This window comes from Mobula birostris, chromosome 8 (assembly GCF_030028105.1).
Source record: "Mobula birostris isolate sMobBir1 chromosome 8, sMobBir1.hap1, whole genome shotgun sequence".
Lineage (NCBI taxonomy): Eukaryota > Metazoa > Chordata > Chondrichthyes > Myliobatiformes > Myliobatidae > Mobula > Mobula birostris.
The window spans coordinates 77,714,512-77,740,570 of NC_092377.1; positions in this window are offsets into that span (position 1 = coordinate 77,714,512).

Below are 26,059 nucleotides of genomic sequence, written 5' to 3' on the forward strand. Positions count from 1 at the left end.
CTTGTTAAGCAGCCTCCTGTGTGGTATCTTGTCAAGGGCCTTCTGAGAACACAAGTACACAACATCCACTAATTTTCGTTTGTCTATCCTGCTTGTTATTTCCTCAAAGAATTCTAACAGATTTGTCAGGCAAGATTTTTCCTTGAGGAAATCATGCTGACTATGGCCGACTTTATGATGTGCCTCCAAATACCCCAAAACAGCATCCTTAATGATCAACTTCAACATGCTCCCAACCACTGAGGTCTGGCTAACTAGCCTAAAATTTCCTTTCTTTAGCCTTCCTCCCTTCCTGAAGAGTGGAGTGGCATTTATGATTTTCCAGTCCTCTGGAACCATTCCAGAATCTAGTAATTCTTGAAAGATCATTGCTAATGTCTCCACAATCTCTTCAGCCACCTCTTTCAGAATCCTGAGGTGTAGTCCATCTGGTGCTGATGCGATTATCCGGGAGGCTGGAGATTTCTCAGAATTCCCATATCTCACACAACGAACAAGACACAGCCTGTGAAGCCATTCTCACTGCTCTACCTATGTACTAACAGACAAAGAATGAAGAATGAAGAAGAAACTTCCCAGATACTTACCTTACCCAAGCTTGATGAGGTAAAGTCTCCCCACTCTAACACTGGCCCACTCCAATAATGGCCACTCTGCTTGTCTCTGCCCTGTTTTTATTTGCCTTTGCTAATGTTTGAGGCCTCCTACACTGATTCGACTCTGATTGTGCCCCCAAAATGCTGCGAAAGCTCCTTTACTGAAATATCAACACGGTAGTAAAGCAAGAAATCATGGAACAAGGTTTGATTCCCATCACTGCCTGTAAGGAGTCTGTGCATTCTCCCCGTGACCACGAGGGCTTTCTCCAGGTGCTCCAGTTTCCTCCCACATTCCAATGATGTACGGTTAGGGTTAGTGAGTTGTGGGCATGCTATGTCGGCACCAGGACCATCACGACACTCATGGGCTGCCCAACACAATCCTAGCTGACTTGATCTGATGCTAAATGATGCATTTCATTGTATGTTTTGATGCACATGTGATAAATAAAGCTAATCTGTGTTTTCAGATTTCATAATAGCCCCTCAGAAGGGAATGCAGTGCTGGCTAATAATAGAGGCCTGAAAGCCCAATGAAGTGGAGTCTCATTGCCCGTGACTCAAAAGTTCTTGCATTCAAACCCCTCTGCAAGACGTGAGACATAATTGGGGCCGACGTTCTTGTGCAAGGGTTTTATGCCATGGACCAATAACATTACGCAAGGGGTCCCAGGTTGGTAACCCGTGCTCTAGTACAATACTAAAGATTTGTCATACTGTCATGTACAGGCCTTTGATTGTGAGATTAAAAATCCAACAGCTATGCTTCAGAGGAGAGTAGGAGAATTATCCCCAATACTCTCAGCAGCATTATTGCAAACACATTATCTCATCATTGGTACACAAGAAAACATGCTAAGCATAAATGGTTGTCACATTGCCTGCATCAGAAAAGTGATTACACATCAAAAACAAAAGAAGAAATTGAAAAAAATTGCAATGTCTAAACAGAACCGGCCTGGCTAAACAAATTGTGCTACCATTGTGACAGGGGCTCATATACACCAGACTAATGCAGATTTAAAGGCAAAACTTGTAGAAAATGCAACAAAGTAGGACACATACAAAGGGCAGATGAAAATAAATGGACTTAACAGAGAAGGAAAAAAAAGATAAAAGTCAAGTTGCAGTTTCAAAAGGAGCACTAATCAACAATGTGAAAACTAACAATAGACAAGTATTATGGCATTGGAATTGGATAAAATGGAATTGGCTAGCTAGCCACTAGGCTGTTTCAGTCATTCCACAAAATGAGTTTGAACAGCATTTCAAAGATACTAAACCGATGCAGGCAGATATCAAATTGACAATTTATACTGGAGAAAAGATAACTCCTGTGGGAATGTTATTCGTAACAGTGAAATACAATAACCAATAAGCAATATTGAGCTTGTATGTGGAAAAAAACAGAAGGGCCAGCATTGTGGAGCTGCGATTGGCTGAAACAACTAAAACTTGATTGGAGGTTCATTCACCCTTTGCATGCCATATGCCATGCAATAGAGGCAACTGAAAGTGAATTTAGAAAAGAACTGGATAATGCTTCAATTGTCTCCAACCTGTACACTATGAACGCTTGCCCAACAGAGGGTAAACAGGTGTTGGTGCCAGCCTCTGTGCCTCTGGTTGGAAGGAAATATTGGACCAAGGAAGGACCATACTGCTCAGATGAATTGTGAAAGTGACAAAAGCGGTGGTCCAACCACAGCAGTTTTTGTAGGCAACATATCTGAGAAAGCTTCTGATATGTTAATCAGGCAGTTATATGCCCGCTTCACTGCCGCTGCTACTGTGTGATCGAGAATCTCCGGAGGGGAAGGCCCCGAATCCTCGGCTTTGCCTGCTGCTTGGCGGCCGGGGCCGGGGTCGAAGCACTCTGCAGAGATGGTGCTCGGTGCTCGGTGTCGGAGGGCTGGTCGGAGGCTCGAAGCTTTCGGACAGACTCAGAGTCGGCTGTGGTCGGGTGCTTCCACGATGCTGCATCGGTAAGTTTGCGGCACTGGAGGTTCACGGCAGGGAGAGTTTTTCTTCCTTCTACCATCTGCGTGAGATGATGGGACTTTCGAGACTTTGAGACTTTTTTTTACCGTGCCTGTGGTCTGTTCTTCATCAAATTACGGTATTGCTTTGCACTGTTGTAACTATATGTTATAATTATGTGGTTTTTGTCAGTTTTTTTAGTCTTGGTCTGTCTTGTGTTTCTGTGATATCATTCTGGAGGAACATTGTATCATTTCTTAATGCATGCATTACTAAATTACAATAAACAAGGACTGCATGTCCTCATAATCGAATCTAATATGTGAAACGTGGCTTTGTTTTAAGCTGGAAGAGAGTTCAAGAAGCTTCAGGAAAGTTGCAAGCATTTAGGTTTGGTGAGTATAAAGAACCAGAATCTACTCTGCTTGCATTAAGACTAAAAGCTGCTTGTAAAAGTGGATGCAAAGTCTAAAGCCCAGCTGGATGAATGGAAGGCCAAAAAGAAAGGAAACAATGGAGATACAAAAACAGAAGATTCATCGGATGATGTTGTGGATGAGGAAACCAAGAGGAGAGATCAGATCCTAAAGGAAGCAATAGAAGAATTAATTAGAGAACGAATTCATTCCAGTGAACTAAATGCACCTGCCCAAGATCAAGATGGACATCCTAGAAAGATGAAAAAGGAAAAGAAAGAGGAGGATGACATAAGTGCTATGGAGACCTACTGTAACTCTCGAGGAATTAGCAAATTCAGAAAAACTCACAAGGAACTAGAAGAAGAAAAAGGAAGTGGAAAAAAAGAAAGATAGATAGATATACTTTATTGATCCTGGGGAAATTGGGTTTCGTTACAGCAGCCCAACTAAGAATAGAGCATAGATATAGCAATACAAAAACCACAATCAAACAACAAAATGCAAACTATGCCAGATGGAAATAAGTCCAGGATCAGCCTAATGGCTCAGGGTGTCTGACCCTCCATGGGAGGAGCTGCAAAGTTCAATGGCCAAAGGCAGGAACAACCTCCCATAACGCCCAGTGTTTTATCTCAGTGGAATATGGCCAGAGTCCAACAGCAAAAAGTTCAATATCTGGTCTACAAACACGTTCCTCGATTGTAATATGACCCGGATTGCACCATCCGTTGTTAACCAGAACAGTAAGCACCCAACTCCTATACACTTACCGCTCTCAGTGCACTTCCGGTCAGCCCGAACGAGAAAGACAAGAAGTTCAAAAGGAGAGAGAAATAGTGTGAGCCAGAAAGAGAAAGACATGAAAAAGGGAAAGAGTGTGAGAAAGAAAAAGAGCAGGATAAAGAGAAAGAAAGAAGCCAGGACCGGGAGGGAGCAAGGATTAAGGTAGGTCCAGAGAGAAAAGCCAAGAAAAGGAGATGAAAGGGGTTCAGAGCTGTCAGAACCACTTCCTGCAGTCACAGAGTCAACTTCTACAACCACCACAGAGGAGGCCCACAGAGATTGTTTTCAGAACCACAAGTCTCATCTGCCAAGCAGAATGACCTCCCTTGTCAGGAAAGACATTATCCTACAAGAGTATGAAATCCTCCATAGCAATTAAATCTTTAGGCTTGAATTGGACAATTAAAAGTTTATTATGCTTTGGATGTCTATATAGTAGTTGTATGATATAGTATACTGTATATATAGTATCTGTATATAAGACCATAAGACATAGGAGCAGAAGTAGGCCATCTGACCCATTGAGTCTACTCCACCATTCAATCATGGCTGATCTTTTTTTTCCTATCTCTTCCTCAACCCCAGTTCCCGGCCTTCTCCCTGTAACCTTTGATGCCATGTTCAATCAAGAACCTATCAATCTCTGCTTTAACAACCTGGCCTCCACAGCTGCATATGGCAACAAATTCCACAATACTCAACAAACTGTTCCACAAACTGTTCACAATACCCAAGGTGAGGCCTCACCAGTGCCTTGTAAAGCCTTGCTCTTGAATTCTAGACCTCTTGAAATGAATGCTAACATGGCATTTGCCTTCCTCATCACTGACTCAATCTGGAAGTTAACCTTCAGGGTGTTCTGCACAAGGACTCCCAAGTCCCTCTGCATCTCAGATTCCTGAATTTTCTCCCCATTTAGAAAATATTCCACACATTTATTTCTACTACCAAAGTTCATGACCATGCATTTTCCAACATTGTATTTAATTTTCCACTTTCTTGCCCATTCTCCAAATCTGTCTAATTCCTTCTGCAACCTACCTGTTTCCTCAACACTACCTGCCCTTCCACCAATCTTTGTATCATCTGCAAATTTAGCAATAATCCATCTATTCCATCATCTAAATCATTTATCTACAGCATAAAAGTAAGTGGTCCCAACACCGACCCCTGCAGTACACCAGTAGTCACTGGCAGCCAACCAGAAAAAGATCCTTTTATTCCCACTCGCTGCCTCCTACCAATCAGCCAATGTTCTAACCATGTTAGTAACTTTCCTGTAATACCATGGGCTCTTAACTTGGTAAGCAGCCTCATGTGTGTCACCTTGTCAATATACAACATTTGATGGGCCAAATGGACTACTTCTGTTCCTATATCTTGTGGTCTTATGGTCTAACATTCACTGCATTCCCTTTATCTATTCTACTTGCAATCTCCTCAAAGAATTCCAACAGGTTCAAGAGGCAGGATTTTCCCTGAAGGAATCCATGCTGACTTTGTACTATCTTGTCTTCTGTCATCAAGTACTCCATAACCTCATCCTTAACAATTGACTCCAACATCTTCCCAACCACTGAGGTCAGGCAAACTGGTCTATAATTTCCTTTCTGCTGCCTTCCTCCTTTCTTAAAGAGTGGAGTGACATTTGCAATTTTCCAGTCCTCTGGCACCATGCCAGAGTCCAATGATTTTTGAAAGATCATTTCTAATGCCACCACAATCTCTAACGTTACCTCTTTCAGAAACCGAGAGCGCAGTTCCTCTGGTCCAGGTGACTTATGTACCTTTAGGTCTTTCAGCTTTTTGAGCACCTTCTCTCTTGTAACAGTAACTGCACCCACTTTTCTTCCTTCACACACTACAATATTAGGCATGCTGCCAATGTCTACCACAGTGAAGACTGACGCAAAATACTCATTTAGTTCATCAGCCATCTCCCTGTCCCCTGTTATTATTTCTCCTGCCTCACTTTCTAGTGGTCCTATATCCACTCTCATTTCTCTTTTATTTTTAACATACTTGAAAAAATTTTTACTATCCACTTTGATATTATTTGTTAGCTTGCTTTCATATTTCATCTTTTGCCTTCTAATGAATTTTTTAGTTGCTCTCTGTAGGTTTTTTAAGAACTTCCCAATCCTCTATCTTCCCACTAATTTTTGCTTTGTTGTATGCCCTTTCTTTTGCTTTTACAATAGCTTTGATTTCCCTTGTCAGCCACGGTTGTACTATTTTACCATTTGAGTATTTCTTCATTTTTGGATTACATCAGTCCTGCACCTTCCTCATTTTTCCCAGAAACACACGCCATTGCTGCTCTGCTGACATCCCTGCCAGCAGCTCCTTCCAATTTACTTTGGCCAACTCCTCTCTCATACCACTGTAATTTCCCTTACTCCACTGAAATACTGCTACATCAGACTTTACTTTCTCCCTATCAAATTTCAAGTTGAACACAATCATATTGTGATCACTGGTTCCTAAGGGTTCTTTTACATTAAGCTCCCTAATCGCCTTCGGTTCATTACATAACACCCAATCCAGTATAGCTGATCCCCTAGTAGGCTCAATGACTAAATGTTCTAAAAACCTATCTCGTAGGCATTCAACAAACTCACTCTCTTGAGATCCATTACCAGCCTGATTTTCCCAATCGACCTGCATGTTAAAATCTCCCATGACTACCATAACATTGTCCTTCTGACTCACCTTTTCTATTTCCTGTTGTAACTTGTGGTCCATCTCCCAGCCACTGTTGGGAGGGCTGTATATACCTGTCATCAACGTTCTTTTAACCTTGCAGTTTCTTAACTCAACCGACAAGGTTTCAACATCTTCCGAACCTATGTCTCATCTTTCTACAGATTTGATGCCATTCATTACCAGTAGAGCCACACCACCCCTTCTGTCTACTTTCCTATCCCTCCCATATAACATGTACCTTGGACATTCAGCTCCCAACTACAACTATCCTTCAGCCAAGATTCACTGATGGCCACAATGCGAGATGAGATGCATTCTATGTATGAGTTAGAGTTTATAGCTAAGCAGGGAGGTGTGTTGTGTATTTAATATATCAGTAATATTTGAAGAATATTGTAGGTATATTGTTTGATTGCGCATTCTTTGTTTAAGTAATTCATTGTGGTTTTATGTACGAAATACATGAATGGCATTCGTCATCACGCCACCGCATCATACGTGCGCGCCTCACTTAAAGTAATCATGGTTAGACTCACATTTCAGACTTTTCCCTTCAATTAGTTTAATGTTTTGGAGTTACAAAACATAACACATGTCATTTTGTTTTACGAAATCCTCAGATGCCTCAATTAGGAAACAGCATAAGGCAATCTATGAAACCTGAAACATCATCTAAGGTTTCAATTGTAGCACATGATGTTGAAGTATTCATTGGATAAATGCCCATCCACAGAATGTGTGTATTAGCAATGGGAACAATTTCCCTATGAATGGTTTGAGCAATTAACTATTAATGGTCCAGCGTCATCTGAACTAAAGCTACTTGAGTGATTCTCAAGGGAGAACAAGAACAGGGGCAGGTATGTCTCTATATTCTTGATACTGTTGGAATTAGTATTGGAACTAATTTATTCTCGTCACACAAACTGGGATATAGTGAAAAGCTTGTCTTGCATACTGTTCATACAGATCAATTGAGGCAGTACAATAAAGTGCCGAATAAAGTGTAACAGCTATAGGGAAAGCACATTGCAGATAAACAATAAGATGCAAGATCATAATGAGGTAGACTGTGAGGTTAAGAGTCCACCTTATCATACTAGGGAACCACTCAATAGTCTTAAAACAATGGGATGCAAGCTGTCTTAGGCTTGATGGTAGGTGCTTTCAGGCTTCTGTATCTTCTGTCCAATGGGAAATTTAAAACTTATTTGCATCAGCATCAAAGACACATATCATCATATAATCAGAGAAGGCTGGTAAGTTCCAGGTGAAAAACCAGTAAGGGGAAAGATAAAGGGGTGGGGGAGGGGAAGCAGGGAGGTGATAGGCAGGAAAGGTGAAGAAAGAATAGGGGAAAACAATGGGTAGTAGAAGGAGGTGGAACCAAGAGGGAGGTGATAGGCAGCTGGGGGAGGGCAGAGTGAAATAGGGATAGAGGAAGGGAGGGGGAGGGAATTACCGGAAGTTGGAGAATTCTATGTTCATACCAAGAAGCTGGAGACTACCTAGATGGCATATGAGGTGATGCTCCTCCAACCTGAGTTTAGCCTCATCATGACAGTAGAGGAGGCCATGTATGGACATATCCGAATGGGAATGGGAAGCAGAGTTGAAGTGGGTGGCTACAGGGAGATCCTGTCTGTTGTGGCGGACGGAGTGGAGGTGCTCAACGAAGCGGTCCCCCAATCTGCATCGGGTTTCACCGATGTAGAGGAGGCCGCACTGGGAGCACCGGATACAATAGATGACCCCAACAGACTCACAAGTGAAGTGTTGCCTCACCTGGAAGGACTGTTTGGGGCCCTAAATGGTAGCAAGAGAGGAGGTGTAGGGATAGGTGTAGCACTTGCGCTTACAGGGATAAGTGCTGGGTGGGAGATCCGTGGGGAGGGACGTGTGGATCAGGAAGTCGCAGAGGGACCGATCCCTGCAGAAAGCGGAGAGGGGTGGAGAGGGAAAGATGTGCTCCCTCATGGTTCCGCCTCCTTCTACTACCCATTGTGTTTTCCCCTATTCCTTCTTCACCTTTCCTGCCTATCTCCTTCCTGCTTCTCCTCCCCCACCCCTTTATCTTTCCCCTTACTGGTTTTTCACCTGGTGCCTACCAGCTTTCTCCTTCCCACCCTCCCCCCACCTTCTTTATAGGGCCTCTGCCCCTTCCCTCTACAGTTCTGATGAAGGGTTACGGCCTGAAACGTCGACTCATCGTTTCCATGGATGCTGCCCGACCTGCTGAGTTCCTCCAGCGTGTTGTGAGTGTTGCTTTGACCCCAGCATCTGCAGAGTATTTTGTGATCATATAATCAGTGTTCACAAGAATAAATAATATTCTTATGTATAATATATTGTATACACAATATTTACAAGGATGAACACAATACTTCTATATGTGAGGGACTGACAACTCTAGATCCCTATTCTATACATTGCAATCCATAATAAAACATTTACATTGTGGTTATTTCTCAGAAGTTGAGATAGTACAGGAGGAGGTGGCAGGGATACGCTTCCACTATCTATTCAATGCTCCCAGTGATGTACGCCTCAAATAGCCTCTGACAACCAAGTCCAGTGCCTGACCTTCACATGTGGCTTAGCTTCTAAGCCTGGCACAATTCTTTCTACTAACAGGAGAAGGGGCAAAGGCAAGTTATTGATGCCTTAAAACCATTCTCTTTGGCCAACTCATCCAGAAGGAAAATTTGATCTCAAACCTCTGCTGCCTTGCAGATATGGGCACTCATAGGGAAGGCTTCGGGAGTAAACCCCAAGGAAAAATCTGGAGCTGGAGTCCCTAAGGCAGACCTATGTTGAGTTCAACGCTGACTGGCAACTCCTGGGATGCTGCTGGTCCCGAACTCTATCGGTCTCTGCCATTTCTTTGAATTCATCGGCTGCATAGAGAGGGGGGGGGGGCGTGCTGCATGGGCAACTGCTTGTTTTCTATTATCATATTGCTTTGGTTTGTTTATCATATAGACAGTTAGGATGCAACATCCATGATCAACACTGACCAACAGGAGACCTCAAAAGTCTATTTTAAGGTAGGTTTCAGTTCCAGTGAGGAGACTCAATTTACAGTCGGCTTGTAATCTTCATAAATCCTGTTGGATCGATCATACTTTAACACTGTCACAATGGGTGCTGCCCATTCAGAGTATTTAAAATGGGTTATCATTTTCTCTCTGAGCAGCCTCTCAAGTTTTGCCTCCACTTTTGATTTCACTGCATTTGGTATTGACCTTAGTCTGAAGACCCTTGCTAGGGTAACAGAATTGACATGAATTTTTGGCTCAGCTCCCCTTTAACATGCCCATTTCATCATTATCTTCCTAACACCTCAAATAATGCTTCAGATTCGCCCAATGTTCCTCTAATCTAACAGAATTATCAGCCTTTTCCCTATTCGTTTGGTTCGGCACTTGCCCCCACACTGGTAGAAATGTTTCAATGCATCTTTGGTATAACATGAACAATCCCGTCTGTGCTTTTTTAAATTCAAGTGTGGACTTTTCTGGCATCCTGCTTCACATTCATTCTGGTTCACCAATGTAACATTGCACCGTGATCTTGCTTCTATTGATGGCTGGTGGAGAGTATATTGACTGGCTGCATCAAGAGCCTAGTATAGAAAAACCCAACACCCTTGAATGGAAAATGTACAAAAAGTAGTGATATGGCCCAGTCCATCACAGGTGAAGCCCATCCCCACCGTTGAGTATTCAACACCATAATTCCCTCCAGGCTTGACAAGAAGCTCAAGACCTCAGCCTTCACCCTGCCTTTTGCAGCTGGATCCTGGACTTCATATCAGATTGCTGGCAGGTGGTAAGAGCGGACTCCCTCACCTCTGTCCCTCTGACCCTCAACACAGGTGTCCCTCGGGGCTGTGCCCTAAGCCCCCTTCTTTACTCTCTGTATACCCATGACTGTGTCGCCACCCACAACCCCAATTTGCTAATTAATTTTGCTAATGATACTACATTGATTGGTCATATCTCAAATAATAACGAGGCAACCTATAGAGAAGAAGTCATCACCCTGACACAATGGTGTCAAGAAAACAACCTCTCCTTCAATGTCGCAAAAACAAAGGAGCTGGTTGAGGAATGGAGACAGGCTAACCACTATTGACATCAATGGATCTGGGGTTGAGAGGGTGAACTGCTTTATGTTCTTCAGCAGACACATCACCGAGGATCTCACGTGGCCTGAACATATTGACTGTGTGGTGAAAAAAGTACAACAGCACCTCTTTCACCTCAGACAATTGAAGAAGTTTGGCATGAGTCTCCAAATCCTAAGAATTTTCTACAGGGGCACAATTGAGAGCATCCTGACTGGCTGCATCACTGCTTGGTATGGGAACTGTACTTCCCTTAATCACAGGACTCTGCAGAGACTGGTCCAGACAGCCCAGCGTATCTGTGGATGTGAACTTCCCAATATTCAGGATATTTACAGACAGGTGCATAAAAAGGGCCCGAAGGATCACTGGGGACCTGAGTCACTCCAACCACAAACTGTTCCAGCTGTTACCATCCAGGAAACAGTACCGCAGCATAAAAGCCAGGACCAACAGGCTCCAGAACAGCTTCTTCCACCAGGCTATCAGACTGATTAATTCATGCTGATACAATTGTATTTCTATGCTATATTGACTGTCCTGTTATACATGCTATATATTACAAATTCTTATAAATTGGACATTGCACATTCAGACAGAGACGTAACATAAAGACTTTTACTCCTCATGTACGTGAAGGATGTAAGAAATGAAGTCAATTCAATTAAATCTACATGAAGCATTGACACAGGAAAGCAGCAACCATCATCAGAGACCCCCACCACCCAAATTATGCTCTCCTCTCGTTGCTGCCATCAGGAAGAAGGTACTGTAGCCTCAGGACCCACAATACCAGTCTCAAGAACAGTTATTACCCCTCAACCATCAGGCTCTTGAACCAGAGAGAATAACTTCACTCAACTTCGCTTGCCCCATCACTGAACTGTTCCCACAACCTATGGACTCATTTTGAAGGACTCTTCATCTCGTGTTCTCGATATTTATTGTTTATTTATTTGTTATTATTGCTTCTTTTTTCCCTATCTTTTTGTATTTGCACAGCTTGTTGTCTTTTGCACACAGTTTGATCGCCATTTATTGATTGATTCTATAATGATTATTGGATTTATTGAGTATGTCCACAAGAAAATGAATCTCACAAATACAGTATGCACTTTGATAATAAATTTATTTTGAACTTTGAGGTAAATTTACTTTGAGCCCTACTTCGAACTTTGAAATTTCTCATTTGCATCATTCACTTTCCTGACAACAATCCATTATGAAAACTTTCCCTTTGTTAAAATATTCACTTACTTCCTCAATGTGACAAGAATAGTGCATGCAGTAGGTAATTTAAATGCCTTTTGTAACTTTCTTACTTCCTTTTAATTGTCTCAATTTATCCAAACCTGCTGAGTGTGCAAGTTTACTAACACAGTCGATAGAGAATTCGACCAAAATGGCATCTGCCAAAGCTCAAAATATTGCAGGAGGGGAGAACATTCCATTGGACATCCATTAAGAAATACCTCAGAATCATCTGCACCCCTCCCTGCCCTGCAAAAAGGCATATGGTCACAGACTATAAGCAAATCTGTGGCACAAGAGGAAACCCCAAAAACACCATGATCCCTTCAGGCCTGGATGAGAACCACTATCAACTGCATGCATTCAATTATATATAAATTACACAACTTTTTTTTCCACTATCTCTTTACAAAGTGTAGAGCCTTACGAACAGTCATGGCAACCTTTGGGACCGATTTTATAACTTGCACTACTAACCTGAGTGCAGTGCTCAGCAAGCTTGTAGACAAGAAATATCAGGCATGTTCCAGTACCTCAGCCCCCCTGTGTAGTTTTTGTAACCTGACATCATCTTAATGAAGTGACCCTGTGAGTTTTCTAATACTACTTAGAATTTTTTTTACTGTCTCGGCCTGGATCAGTTCAATTTCATAAAGATATATACTTGAATCACAAATGCACTAGAATTGTGAAAGGCATTAATAAAATACATGCTTCTTTCTTCCTTCTCCTGTCATACAGACAGAATACCAAAAGCTCAGACAATTTGTGTGAAGTGATTTTGTTCATAGAGACTAAATGTCGGAATTGATTGCAGACAGTTGTATTTACAAAGACATACACTGTGCATTTTTCTCGGATCAAAGGAGCAGATGACTGGACACTATGGGATTGTCTGAAGAGGCATGGAAATTTCTCAAAGCTTGTGTCACATTGCTGCCACACATAGAAGGCCAACAAAGCCAGGGGGCCAACTCCACACGATTCACAGTCATTAAATTCATTGATTTCTTTTCTGAAAGCCACACGCGCCCTTTGTGAGTGGAAGTGCATTGCATGAAGAGTTTTGTTTAACGCTGGCTCAGATTGGACTGACGTCTCACCCAGGTCACCATGAGACAGCTGGTAGGCTGCAGCAGGAGAGAACACGCCATTGGACATCCATTAAGAAATACCACAGAATCATCTGCACCCCTCCCTGCCCTGGCATATGCAAAAGGCATATGGTCACAGACTATAAGCAAATCTGTGCTGCTCATTCCCTTTCACACATATGTGGCAATATACACAAGTTCCACTTCCACTGTGTCCATTATCCTGACAGCTGTGCCTGAAGCATTCTCCAGTTTGGAATTACCGTACGAATATTAGTGGAGACTAAGGGAATTTTTTGTCTCAAGATTTAATATGTCAGCATTTAGTGTTATTCCACGGTGCTATAGATTCATATAGTTACATAATATAGAAACAGCCCCTTTAGCCGACCATGATGCTTACCTAAGCTCATCCCATTTGCCTGCGTTGTTCTCCATCCTTGTGGTCGGTATACTTATCCAGATGGTTCTTTTAAACATTGCAATTTACCTGCTTCTACCACTTCTTCTGGCACCTCATCCCATATGCCCACCACCCTCTCTGTCAAAAACTTGCCCTTTACATATTAAAGTTTTAAGAATCCACAATTGCCATCATATTTTAGATCATGACTCACAATTGTATTGCAATCTGACCAGTTCATTTTTGACAACAGCAATGGGTTTTATCAATTGTGACTTAGATATATACTTCATGCAAGCCTCTATTTCATTAGTCCAATTGGTGGTACTGTAACCCAGAAGTGTCAGCGTCTGGATGGTGAGTTCCACTGTACTACCTTCCAAGTAGATCAAATTCAAGTTTAATTGTCATTCAACCATACACATGAATACAACCAAACAAAACACCGTTCCTCGGGGCTAAGGTGCAAAACACAGAATCAACAGTCACACACAGCACGCAGCACATATAATGATGATAACAGAAAACATAGTTACAAAAAATATTAAAAAATAATAATATAGCCCAAGCCCCTGAATGTCATGGCCTGACATTGATGGTGCATGGATGTTGTCCTGGAGCCATGTTTCTGCAAGAACAACCTGAGCAGTTGCTCACATCGTGCAGTGCAGTCACAGACAAACGCTACCCAGCTTGTCTCCCACCGAGCAAACACTGGAGAGCAGCACAGAAGGGAGGGGACAGCCTGCAACCCACAACATGGAACCCTGTGTCGCACACCAGCTTTAGTGTCCCCTTCTTTGGCAGCTGCAACAGGTGACCCCGAGGCATGAACCAGAGACCAGTCTGCGCCACAACCGAGGCCATGCAGCTCCCCCACCGTCGGTCTCGCCAATGAACCAGTGAATCAGACTCTCAGTGTTCTACATTGCCAATGACCAACAGTGCCCTGCGGTCAGAACAAAAACGTCCAAGACAATCACCCGTGTTGGATTGTGCGCTGCCACTGACAGTGCCTTTCCCCTGGGTGGCTGGAGCAGGCTGCAAAACTGTGTGCGACAAGTCCAACTCCACTGCTATCCAGCAACTCACTAGTGGATTAGACCTGCAGTTCTTAATGTTCCTTATTATCAGCAGTGTTTTGCGATCATGGAAAAGGCATACAGTAAACATCAAACAATTTCACCTTCGGTTGGATCCGGAGAAGCCACAATGTCCAAGCACACCACTATCTTACCAGAAGCCCTGACATTGTCAAGGTTACAAAACAAATCTCTATTGGCCTATCAAGTATTTCCAGTTTATACACTATATCAAGTACAATTTCAATATTCCATCAAATACTTCCTGCTAAGGTACAGATAAACACTGAGAAAAATTTCATCGACACTGCCCCTACGATCAGCTGTTGAAAATCTCCGCAGATGTTGTTTAATCTCCTGATTATTTTCAGCATTTAGCGTTCATCCCCTATGGTGAAACGGCACGGGTTAAATGTTGCGAAAGAAAGAAGGTCCACAGGACGAAGACCCCCATTGCCCAGGACCTGCCCTCTTCTCTTTGCTACCATCAAGGAGGAAGCTACAGGAGCCTGAAGACATACATGCTGTGTTTTAAGAACAGTGGCTTCCCCACTGCCATCACATTTTTAAATGAACCCATGTACACTACCTCACTATTTTTTCTTATTTTGCTCTCTTTTTGCACAACTTACAGATTTCTTACTCTAATTTATAGTCTTTTTTATTATGTATTGCAATGTACAGTTGTTGCAAAACAACATATTTCATTCCAGTGATATTAAGCAGATTCTGATTCTGAAAAGCAGAACTCCTTCAATACTGTCCTTTCCATCACTCCTGAGGCATATATTGCACAGACTAATAACAGAAAAAATCCATCTATATCCTCCGTCTCCAACAAAACACTCCCAGGGCAGCTGGCACGCAGGGTATAAGCAAAGTAAAACTTCTTTTAGCTATTCTGTTGAACTCTCCTAAGCTGGCTATACCAAAAGTTATATACAAAATGAGGCTCCCTCAATGTTTTAATAACACTCTCACCAATGTGTGCATATCATAGGGATAAATAATAGTAAGTTCTCAGGACTTGAATTCTCAGTTCTTATTTTCTAAAACCACTTTCAATACAAAGCAGCCAGCTGCAAATTTGATAGCATGATCACATTATCTCATTTCAAACACTGTTCTTCTAAGGAATGCCAAGTTCATCTAAGTAGTCTTCACAATGTAGTGCAGAGTATCACTCAATATGCAGCGGATATTTAAAGAAATTGATCAAGACCAAATGATAACACATTAGTTAAAACAGTTAAAGATCAGGTAATAGATGGACATAAATAATACAATCTTTACAGGCATGTATAGGAATGACAAATACGGTGAGACATTAGTGCATGGAGGTTACTGAACGCCAACATTTCAGAGGAGGTATTAGTATTCTAAATAGTAACGTCTCCACTAAACTAAAGAGAAGAATTTCAGACAAATGTGTCAGTATTTGTGTGATAATTTCAGGGTCAAAAGAACTCAGCACCATGATATTAATGTGAAGTATGGTCATTATTGCAACAAGTTCCTGTCATTTATCAAGATACAGTAAAAACTCACAGGCAAGAATCATCTTGCAATGGTAATTGGACTGATGGTGAGAAACTTCGACCTAAAGCAATAGTGTAATTCATTCTTTCAAAAGCACACGACATTTCCAACATTGATTGGCATCGGCTGCAAATTTTTACAATTTATTGACCTCTTACTTATAGTTTCACAGAAAATTATTTACACCAACTTGAGTAGTTAGGGTAGTTGATGAATTGAATGCTTCCAATCCAAAATTTTCCAGGAATGAAGCAGAGGGGTTGTTTTTGCTGCACGATCCACAAGTACTTATATGCAAAACAATAAACAAATGGTCTCTTTTGTTACTGAAGACCAGATATGGATGCAATTAAATTTAGTGCTCATTGTACCTCTTAACATCTGGTAATCAGCATCCTTTTGTTATCATAATTGGTAACAACGCAGCTCAATCATGGACTGGCCATGATTGAGGTGCAGGAGCTTCTTACCCTGAGAGATTCCCGCTCCTGCTCCGTCAAAGGTTTTGTCAAGAGTGGACAGAGGTTTTCTCCTTTCAAGACAATAACACAAAGTGACAGAAGCTTAAACTATGTGAGTATCCAAAGTCTTCATCATGGTTCATTCAGACTGCAGAGAAAATGGTGAACCCTGGTAAAGCAGCAGGGCATTCAGATAACCAGCATAGCCAACGGCTTCGGATATGTACTCTCTATATGCTTCAGGCCATTCAAAAGGCAATGGAGCCAATTCAAATGCACACTTGTCTTTGCAGTGCCACCTCTCTTTTCAAAAATTTGTTCTCACAAGTGCAATGTTCTGAGTCTTCCCTCATTTCTGGGAATCCTTTATATTCCTTAAAGCTAGTATAGCTTTAAAAATGCATCCAAGAAGCCCTGTGACTGACTGATCCATTTCATTCTGAATTTACTTGAAACTATATGTTTATGCTACTCTGCAGTGTGAAAATCATGAGATACATGAGAGGAAGCAAGCTCTAACCTACCACAACATTAACCATCTATGGTAAAAATCCTACCAAATATTACTAAAAATAGACAGTCCTAACAGTCACTTGTAATATGATACAGATTCTATCGACTCCAACTTGACATTCAGCGTCACAGTAAAATCTTAATGAATCCTCTCCAATATGTAGGTTTCAATGAAGTATTGAGCTAATTAATAATTGGCTATTTGTAATGTTGTTTGTAAATTATTATGGTTCATTCACCACTGTAAGGGGCATTAAAAAGATAAATGACAAAATAACAAATAGCAAGTTGGGTCTATATGTTGGTTTTACTGTATGGAACATCACAAGGCAAATTACGGAAGCATTATCAATCATGATTAGACACAAAGTTAGCAAGTTGGTCGAAGTGGCTACTTTAGAGGAATGGTTGAAAGGTTCAGGAAGGGCACTCCAGAGCTTGCAACCTTGACTCGGCTGAGATGCTGCCACCAGTGGGAGAGAGTTTAACTTCTGGTTGCACAAGAAGCCAGAATGACAAAAATACAAAAGTCTCAGTGGGTGATAGGAATGGAGGATATTTGCCAGTTTAAGGCTAAAGGGATATTAGATGACAGGGATGAGAGTCTTAAAATCCATTTGGTTCCAGACCAGAAGTCTCAAAGCAGTAGAGAGCACCGCGGAGATGGGTAAGCTGCCAGACCGAATGAGAGAAGCAGGAGGGGAAGGCAACTTCGAAGTAGGAGGAGGGGAGAAGAAGGCGGCAGGCTAAATGGGTGGGGTGGAGGGGAGAGGAGATGATTGGCAGGATGAAGGGGCGAGGGGAAAGGGATACAGAAGGGAAATGAAGTCCGCCAGTGGGAACTGCAGTAAAAGGAAATAGTTGAACCTGGATGTGAGGAGTAGAAAAGACCCTGTATGTCACTGTAGCAACTGTATAAACAGTTCAATAATTGCATGTACTTTCCAAAAGTATTCATGCGCATCCCCCAGCAGCGAAAGAAATTGTCCCAGTTGTATTCTTTAATCTTCTGCCGTTCAAGCGCTGAATAGCTGAATTCATCAGGCTTTAAGTTATGAAAAGCCCGAGCCCTGCTTTACTCTCAATATAATTGCTACTTGTCTACATTCAAGGCAGGATCTGTGTTTTCAGCCTTTTATTATGCTATTTGCTAAGATAGCCTTGCATAGGATCAGAACTGCATTTATTTACATACTACTGCATCTTCTGCACTGCAATCTAGAGTAACAAATTTATCAGAAGTCCATGCCAATTATATGAATTTCAAAAATGCCACAGCAATTTGGGAGAGCATTGAAGATCGGGAGCCAAATTATGCAAAAATGTAGAAATTCAGCAGCAAAAACCAAAAAATGGAAAAGACAACACACACAAAGTGCTGGAGGAACTCAGCATGTCAGGCAGCATCTATGGAGGGGAATTAACAGTCAATGTTTTGAGCCTGATGAAGGGTCTCAGCCCTAAACATTGGCTATTTATTCTGTTCCTCCAGCATTTTGTGTGTGTGGCTCAGGATTTTCAGCATCTGCAGAATCTCTTGTGTCAGAAAATAAAATCTTTTCAAAAGGTAGAGAACAACAGGAGCACTCAGCACAGTAATAGGCAGAACCGGAGCAGAAGACGTCATTCTGTACTTCTGGCACATTTTCCATGTGGCACCTGAACATCAATGTCAGAAATAATTCCAACAATTCAACCCACTGGATATTGTGACCAATTACATCAGTAACATAGAAATAGTCCCATACAATTGTAAATGAATTCCAAGAGGTAGTATCCCCATTACCCTTTGCATATTAAAATGTCCTAAGGGACTTTACGCAAATTTTATCTGGCACACCTTAGCACAGAGTCTCATGAAGATGTACTGGGCCAGTTCACATTGGTGACTGGACACAATTCCTATATGAGTATCAGTTCAAGACTGACCTGGCCCACTAGAGCAGATGGTCAAAATCTTGCTTAAAGAGGTAGGTTTCCTTAAAAAAAAGGCAAAAAAGCTCTTAGATGGAAAAGGCATAAAAAAAAGATGACACAGTTCAGGGCTGTGCAACTGAAATCACAGCAGCCTGTGCTGTTGTGATTAGCTTTAGGGAAGTGTTACAAGACTGGAGGAGATACAAAGACAGAGAGGGGGAAGCCATAAGGGACCTTCCCTGTCCTGGAATGTTGCCAATTATACCTTCATTTTTGTTCATCAGGAGCAAATTGTTTTATGATCCCACTTACCAAGCTTAACACTGACTAAACATAGGCCCTTTATTCCAAATTAGAGTGGGCCCAGCAGTGCCTCTTAAAGGACACCTAATGCTATTTGGATTTAACATATCATGCATCTATCCAACTTCTTGAAATATGACTTGGGAGTGGGGTGGCCCTGTTGGTGAGGAATGATATTCAGTCCCTTGCGAGGGGAGACATAGAATCAGGAGATGTAGAGTCAGTACGGATAGAACTGAGAAATTCTAAGGGTAGAAAGACCCTAATGGGAGTTATCTACAGGCCCCCAAACAGTAGTCTGGATGTAGGGTGTAAGTTGAATCAAGAGTTAAAATTGGCATGTGGCAAAGGTAATGCTACAGTTGTTATGGGGGACTTCAACATGCAGGTAGACTGGAGGAATCAGGTTGGTACTGGACCCCAAGAAAGGGAGTTTGTGGAGCCCCTCCGAGATGGATTCTTAGAACAGCTTGTACTGGAGCCTACCAGAGAAAACGCAATTCTAGATTTAGTGTTGTGCAATGAACCGGATTTGATCAGGGACCTCGAGGTAAAGGAGCCATTAGGAGGTAGTGACCATAATATGATAAGTTTTAATCTACAATTTGAGAGGGAGAAGGGAAACTCGGAAGTGTCAGTATTACAGTTGAACAAAGGGAACTATGGTGCTATGAGGGAGGAGCTGGCCAAAGTTCAATGGAACAATACCCTGACAGGGATGACAGTGGAACAGCAATGGCAAGTGTTTCTGGGAATAATGTGGAAGGTGCAGGATCAGTTCATTCCAAAGAGGAAGAAAGATCCTAAGGGGGGTAAGGGGAGGCCGTGGCTGACAAGGGAAGTAATGGACAGTATAAAAATAAAAGAAGTATAACGTACCAAAGACGAGTGGGAAGCCGGAGGATTGGGAAACTTTTAAAGAGCAACAGAAGGTAACTAAAAAGACAATACGTGGAGAAAAAACGAGGTACGAAGGTAAACTAGCCAAGAATATAAAGGAGGATAGTAAAAGCTTCTTTAGGTATGTGAAAAGGAAAAAAATAGTTAAGACCAAAATTGGGCCCTTGAAGACAGAAGCGGGTGAATTTATTATGGGGAACAAGGAAATGGCAGACGAGTTGAACTGGTACTTTGGATCTCTCTTCACTAGGGAAGACACAAACAATCTCCCAGATGTAATAGTGGCCGAAGGACCTAGGGTATTGGATGAATTGAAGGAAATTTATATTAGGCAGGAAATAGATAGATAGATAGATATACTTTATTAATCCCGGGGGAGATTTGGTTTCGTTACAGCCGCACCAAGAATAGAGCGTAAATATAGCAATACAAAAACCCCAACAATCAAACAACAAAATGCAAACTATGCCAGATGGAAAATAAGTCCAGGACCAGTCTATTGGCTCAGGGTGTGACCCTCCACGGGAGGAGCTGCACGTTTGATGGCCACAGGCAGGAACGATCTCCCGTGCCCCCAAGTGTTGTATCACGGTGGAATGTGGCCGAAGTCCAACAGTAAAAAGTTCAATATCCAGTCTGCAAACACGTTCCTCGATCATAATATACCCCGGATTGCACCATCTTTGTTAGCCAGAACAGTAAGCACCCTACTCCTTTACGCTTACCGCTCGCAGTGCACTTCTGGTCAGCCAGAACGGTATTACCCACCGTACTCCTCTTCTCCAAAAGTCTCTGTTGTCTCGACCTGGTCCTCTTTCCTCGGCTTTGTGATCCCCCCCTGTGTGTTTTCCTCCGGGTTTCAGTAGGGGTGTCCGCCGCTCTGTTCGCTAAGCCGGCCGGTCTTTGCTGGTCCGTGGAATACACAATGCGACCTTGCTTCTGTCCCGCTTGTCGGGATGTAACCTTTTCCAGCGCTAAAGAAAACCCAAATAAAACTCTCTCTACCAGCATGTTAGAGAGGGTGCAGCTTCGACGTGTTACCGTGAGAAAAAAAATACAAAAAATAACGTAAATTAAAAAGTAAGAAGAAGAAAGTAAGAATAGATCGGAACAGCTGTACTAGGCTGCATGCACGAAATGGTGTTGGATAGACTGTTGGGTCTAAAGGCTGATAAGTCCCCGGGACCTGATGGTCTGCATCCCAGGGTACTTAAGGAGGTGGCTTTAGAAATCGTGGACACATTGGTAATCATTTTCCAATGTTCTATAGATTCAGGATCAGTTCCTGTGGATTTGAGAGTGGCTAATGTTGTCCCTCTCTTCAAGAAGGGAGGAAGAGAGAAAACAGGGAATTATAGACCGGTTAGCCTGACGTCGGTGGTGGGAAACATGCCGGAGTCAATTATAAAAGATGAAATTACGACACATCTGGATAGTAATAACAGGATTGGTCCAAGTCAGCATGGATTTACGAAGGGGAAATCGTGCTTGACTAATCTTCTAGAATTTTTTGAGGATGTAACTATGAAAGTGGACAAGGGAGTGCCAGTGGATGTAGTGTACCTGGACTTTCAGAAAGCCTTTGATAAAGGCCCACATAGGAGATTAGTGGGCAAAATTAGGGCACACTGTATTGGGGGCAGAGTACTGACATGGATTGAAAGCTGGCTGGCTGACAGAAAGCTAAGAGTAGTGATTAACGGGTCCCTTTCAGAATGGCAGGCGGTGACCAGTGGGGTACAGCAGGGTTCAGTGCTGGGACTGCAGCTGTTTACAATATATATTAATGATTTAGATGAGGGAATTAAAAGTAATATTAGCAAATTTGCTGGTGACACAAAGCTGGGTGGCAGTGTGAAATGTGAGGAGGATGTAATGAGAATGCACGGTGACTTGGACAAGCTGGGTGAGTGGGCAGATGCAGTTTATTGTGGATAAATGTGAGGTTATCCACTTTGGTGGTAAGAACGGGAAGGCAGATTATTATCTAAATGGAGTCAAGTTAGGAAAAGGGGAAGCACAACCAGATCTAGGTGTCCTTGTACATCAGTCACTGAAAGCAAGCATGCAAGTACAGCAGGCAGTGAAGAAAGCTAATGGCATGCTGGCCTTCATAACAACGGGAATTGAGTATAAGAGCAAAGAGGTCATTCTGCAGCTGTACAGGGCCCTGGTGAGACCGCACCTGGAGTACTGTGTGCAGTTTTGGTCTCCAAATTTGAGGAAGGACATTCTTGCTATTGAGGGAGTGCAGCATAGGTTCACAAGGTTAATTCCCGGGATGGCGGGACAGTCATATGTTGAAAGATTGGAGCGACTGGGCTTGTATACACAGGAATTTAGAAGGCTGAGAGGGGATCTTATTGAAACATATAAGATTATTAAGGGATTGGACACGCTGGAGGCAGGAAGCATGTTCCCGCTGATGGGTGAGTCCGGAACCAGAGGCCACAGTTTAAGAATTAGGGGTAGGCCATTTAGAACAGAGTTGAGGAAGAACTTTTTCACCCAGAGAGTGGTGGATATATGGAATGCTCTGCCCCAGGAGGCAGTGGAGGCCAGGTCTCTGGATGCTTTCAAAAAAGAGATGGATAGAGCTCTAGTGGGATCAAAGGTTATGGGGATAAGGCAGGAACTGGATACTGATCGTGGATGATCAGCCATGATCACAGTGAATGGCGGTGCTGGCTCGAAGGGCTGAATGGCCTACTCCTGCACCTATTGTCTATTGTCTATTGTCTATTGACTTTATTGGTTAGTTTTTCTAGAGCTCCACCTGTTGAACTGAATCAGGTGGTCCAATTCCCATTGGTAGCAGGCAAGCCTTGAGGACAAGACAGAGTCGAAACTGGCCAGCATCCTTAGATATATGTAAATTCCTAGTGGTCACCTAAACAATTTCTCCCTCTCTTGCTTTCGACAGAAGCGAAGCAGTAAAACAAGTCCTTGACAGGAACATAACCACACATCATATATGTACACAAAAGATTTACTAGAACTACTACGAGTAAGCAGGTAGGCTGGAAAAATGTAGTGCCTACGTTGCTCAGTGGAAACTTGCGAAAGAGTACGTTTTAGAACATGGTCCCAACTTTTAACTAGTCATATTACAGCCTTCAGATTCAATATCTATGCCTTGTGGTGTAGCCAGCCGCAACCTTGGCATCTCTTTAGCATTTTTGTCTGTTTTTTTTAATGAGGCCGAGTTGCTAGCTCAATGTTCAACCCAGCACAGGTGGAAAACGTGCAAGGAGCCAGCCAGATTCGAACCTGGGACCACTCACCTTGAAGTCCAGTGGAATGTCTCTACACCACCGGCCGATTTTCTGTATATGTAAGACCTTCTTAAACACCTGAGTTGTATCAAGTTCAACCAAAACCCTCAGCAGCACATTCCAGGTACCCGCTACTCTCTGCGTAAAAAAAATTACCCCTAACATCTCCTTGAACTATCTCCCTCTCATCTTAAATGTATGCCCCTGGTATTTAAAGGTCTTCCACCGCGTCACTGAACACCACCACCCCCTTCGTAAAACCTGTTCTATCTTTCCTAGAAATATTGCTGACGATAATGATGCTGATGTGAGGTATTTCCATTGTTGTTCTGTCCTTGTTTTGGAGAGGTTGGGACCTGTTCTCCTCTGCAACAGAAATCAATGGAGAGAGTTAAAGGAGATACTTAAAATATTAAAGGGATTAAATAAAATAATGGAAGGAATTATTTTCATTGGGTGTTCTGTTAATAATCAGAAGGCAGAGGTTCAAGGTGAATGTCAAAATGACCAGAGGTAAAATTTAAAAGATGATGAGAAGCATTGGAAGCTTAATGTTTGGAAAGCGCTGCCTGATGGGATTGAGGAAATTGATTCAACGGTAAGCCTTAGAAAGGAATCAGATAAATACTTGAAAAAGAAAAATGTGCAGGAAAATGAGGAGAATTAGAGTAATTAGATGACTCAACTTAAAATCTGGTTCTGTTTTAATGGACTGAGAGCCTGCATCTGTGCTGTGTGTTTGCCGGATGTTATAAAGGAATTGATGGTGCTCAAAAACCCATTCTAACCACCCGCTAAGTTTGAACATCTGCTCTGGCAAAAGAAACCTTCCCATTCTCCATCAATATGCAGGTGCCTTTGGGTGCCAAGAGCATGGTTGCTAACTTGGTGGCTGTTTCCCAGGCTCATTGCATGACTTGTATATTTTCTTTAACACGTGTTTCTGGCAATGTTGCTTCCAGCAGGGTGAATCCACTGGAGTATCGCTGGATGATTGTTTATTCAGTTGACAACTCCCACACAACACTTCAAGATATATATTATACTTGCCTAGTCCTTAGCTAGCATAAACTCCAACTTCATTTTCTGGGTATCAATGGTATACTGTTATAATGTGATATATAATTTAAGGAGCAATTTTCTTACCACACGATTTCTTCTTTACCATGTTAGACATTCAACCAGAGTTCACAACCCAAGCAGAGACTACATTCGTTCAGCAAAGCCCCACTGTTAAATGTGGGTGGGCAAAGCTTTGTTAAGTTAACAGGATGTGCAACAGGCTTGTCCTGACCTGCCAGAATAAGGCCCAAATCATTCTAATCCATGGATTGTCATTGCCACAGTGAAGACGGGGTTGACAAGGTGGTCAACCTACAAAAGGAAGACAACTGTGTGTTGGACCCATCACAGAGGATTCAAGGAAATAAGCTCTAGTATTAGGAGTTGGGTCACATTGGCTGGTGGCATTATTTCTGCAGAGGGTGGTGGTGGAGTGGATGATGAGTTCAAATGTAGGGTGGGGGGGCACTGAAGATTTCAGTGCTGGGAAATCACTGGAGCATGGCTTCTTATTTTGGCCATAAAAGGAACCTTGGACTTACCTGCTTGTCCCACCACAGGCTTTGATATTATTTTAACACCTCATATTCCTGACTGGGTCACTGGGTGTAATCAATGCTTAAGCTCATAAGACCATAAGACATAGGCACAGAATTAGGCTATTCAGCCCACTGAGTCTTCTCCACCATTTAATTATGGCTGATTTATTTTCCCCCTCAACCTCATTCTCCTGCCTTCTGCTCATAACCATTGACACCCTTACTAATTAAGTACCCATCCACCTCCGCTTCTCTGGGAAAGAAGTGTGACTGCAACAACATGGAAGGTTGAACTGAAGTATTGCAAGGCTATCCACATGTCCAAAACACATACCAAAAAGCAACACAACTAGCAGAGGTTCAACATTAGCTCATTATTCCCTGCTGAACCACTGCGCTCCATGGCTCAACAACCAACTGTTCCTAAGGACAGATTCATCTTTTTTTGAGTCTGACATAGACAAAGTTGTGATTTTAACCTCCATACAACACTTGGCAAGGATTTCAGATTGACCAAGTAATAGTACTCTAAGCACATGCAATTTAACAACAACGTTGATTTGTCTATTTTTCTCTCTAGGCTAAGCTTAAAGCATCTACAGTATGTAGCCCATGAAACAAACTCTGGATACTCTCACCTCAGTCTCTTGGTCTAAGTCAATTGGATATAAGTTGGTCTTTGAATTTAGTGAACTCAAAGGTCAAAGTCAAATTTGTCAGGGAGAAGAATGAGCTAATTTGGCTAACCGAAGTCAAGGGAGGCCGTAAAACAATGGTGTCTGTGGCTGACTTGTTCACAGTCAGTAAAGATGTCTCTCAGGGGAATGAAATGGGGAATGTGAGCTTGTTTCAGTAGGGAGCATTTAGCAAGCACTGATCTTAATGACTTCAGTTATCCAGCAGAAACAGACAAGGAAAAATCAATTATATCAATGATCAGATGGAAAATGACTTATTTCAATAAGTTATGAAGGAGATACAGTCTATGTGAAAATGAAGGCTTCTTCTGATGAAGTGTGCCTTTTCTCCACCCACAAATTCAGTCTGACCTGCTGAGTATTTCCAGCAATTTTCCTTTTTATTTTAAATAAAGAAAGAGCTTTA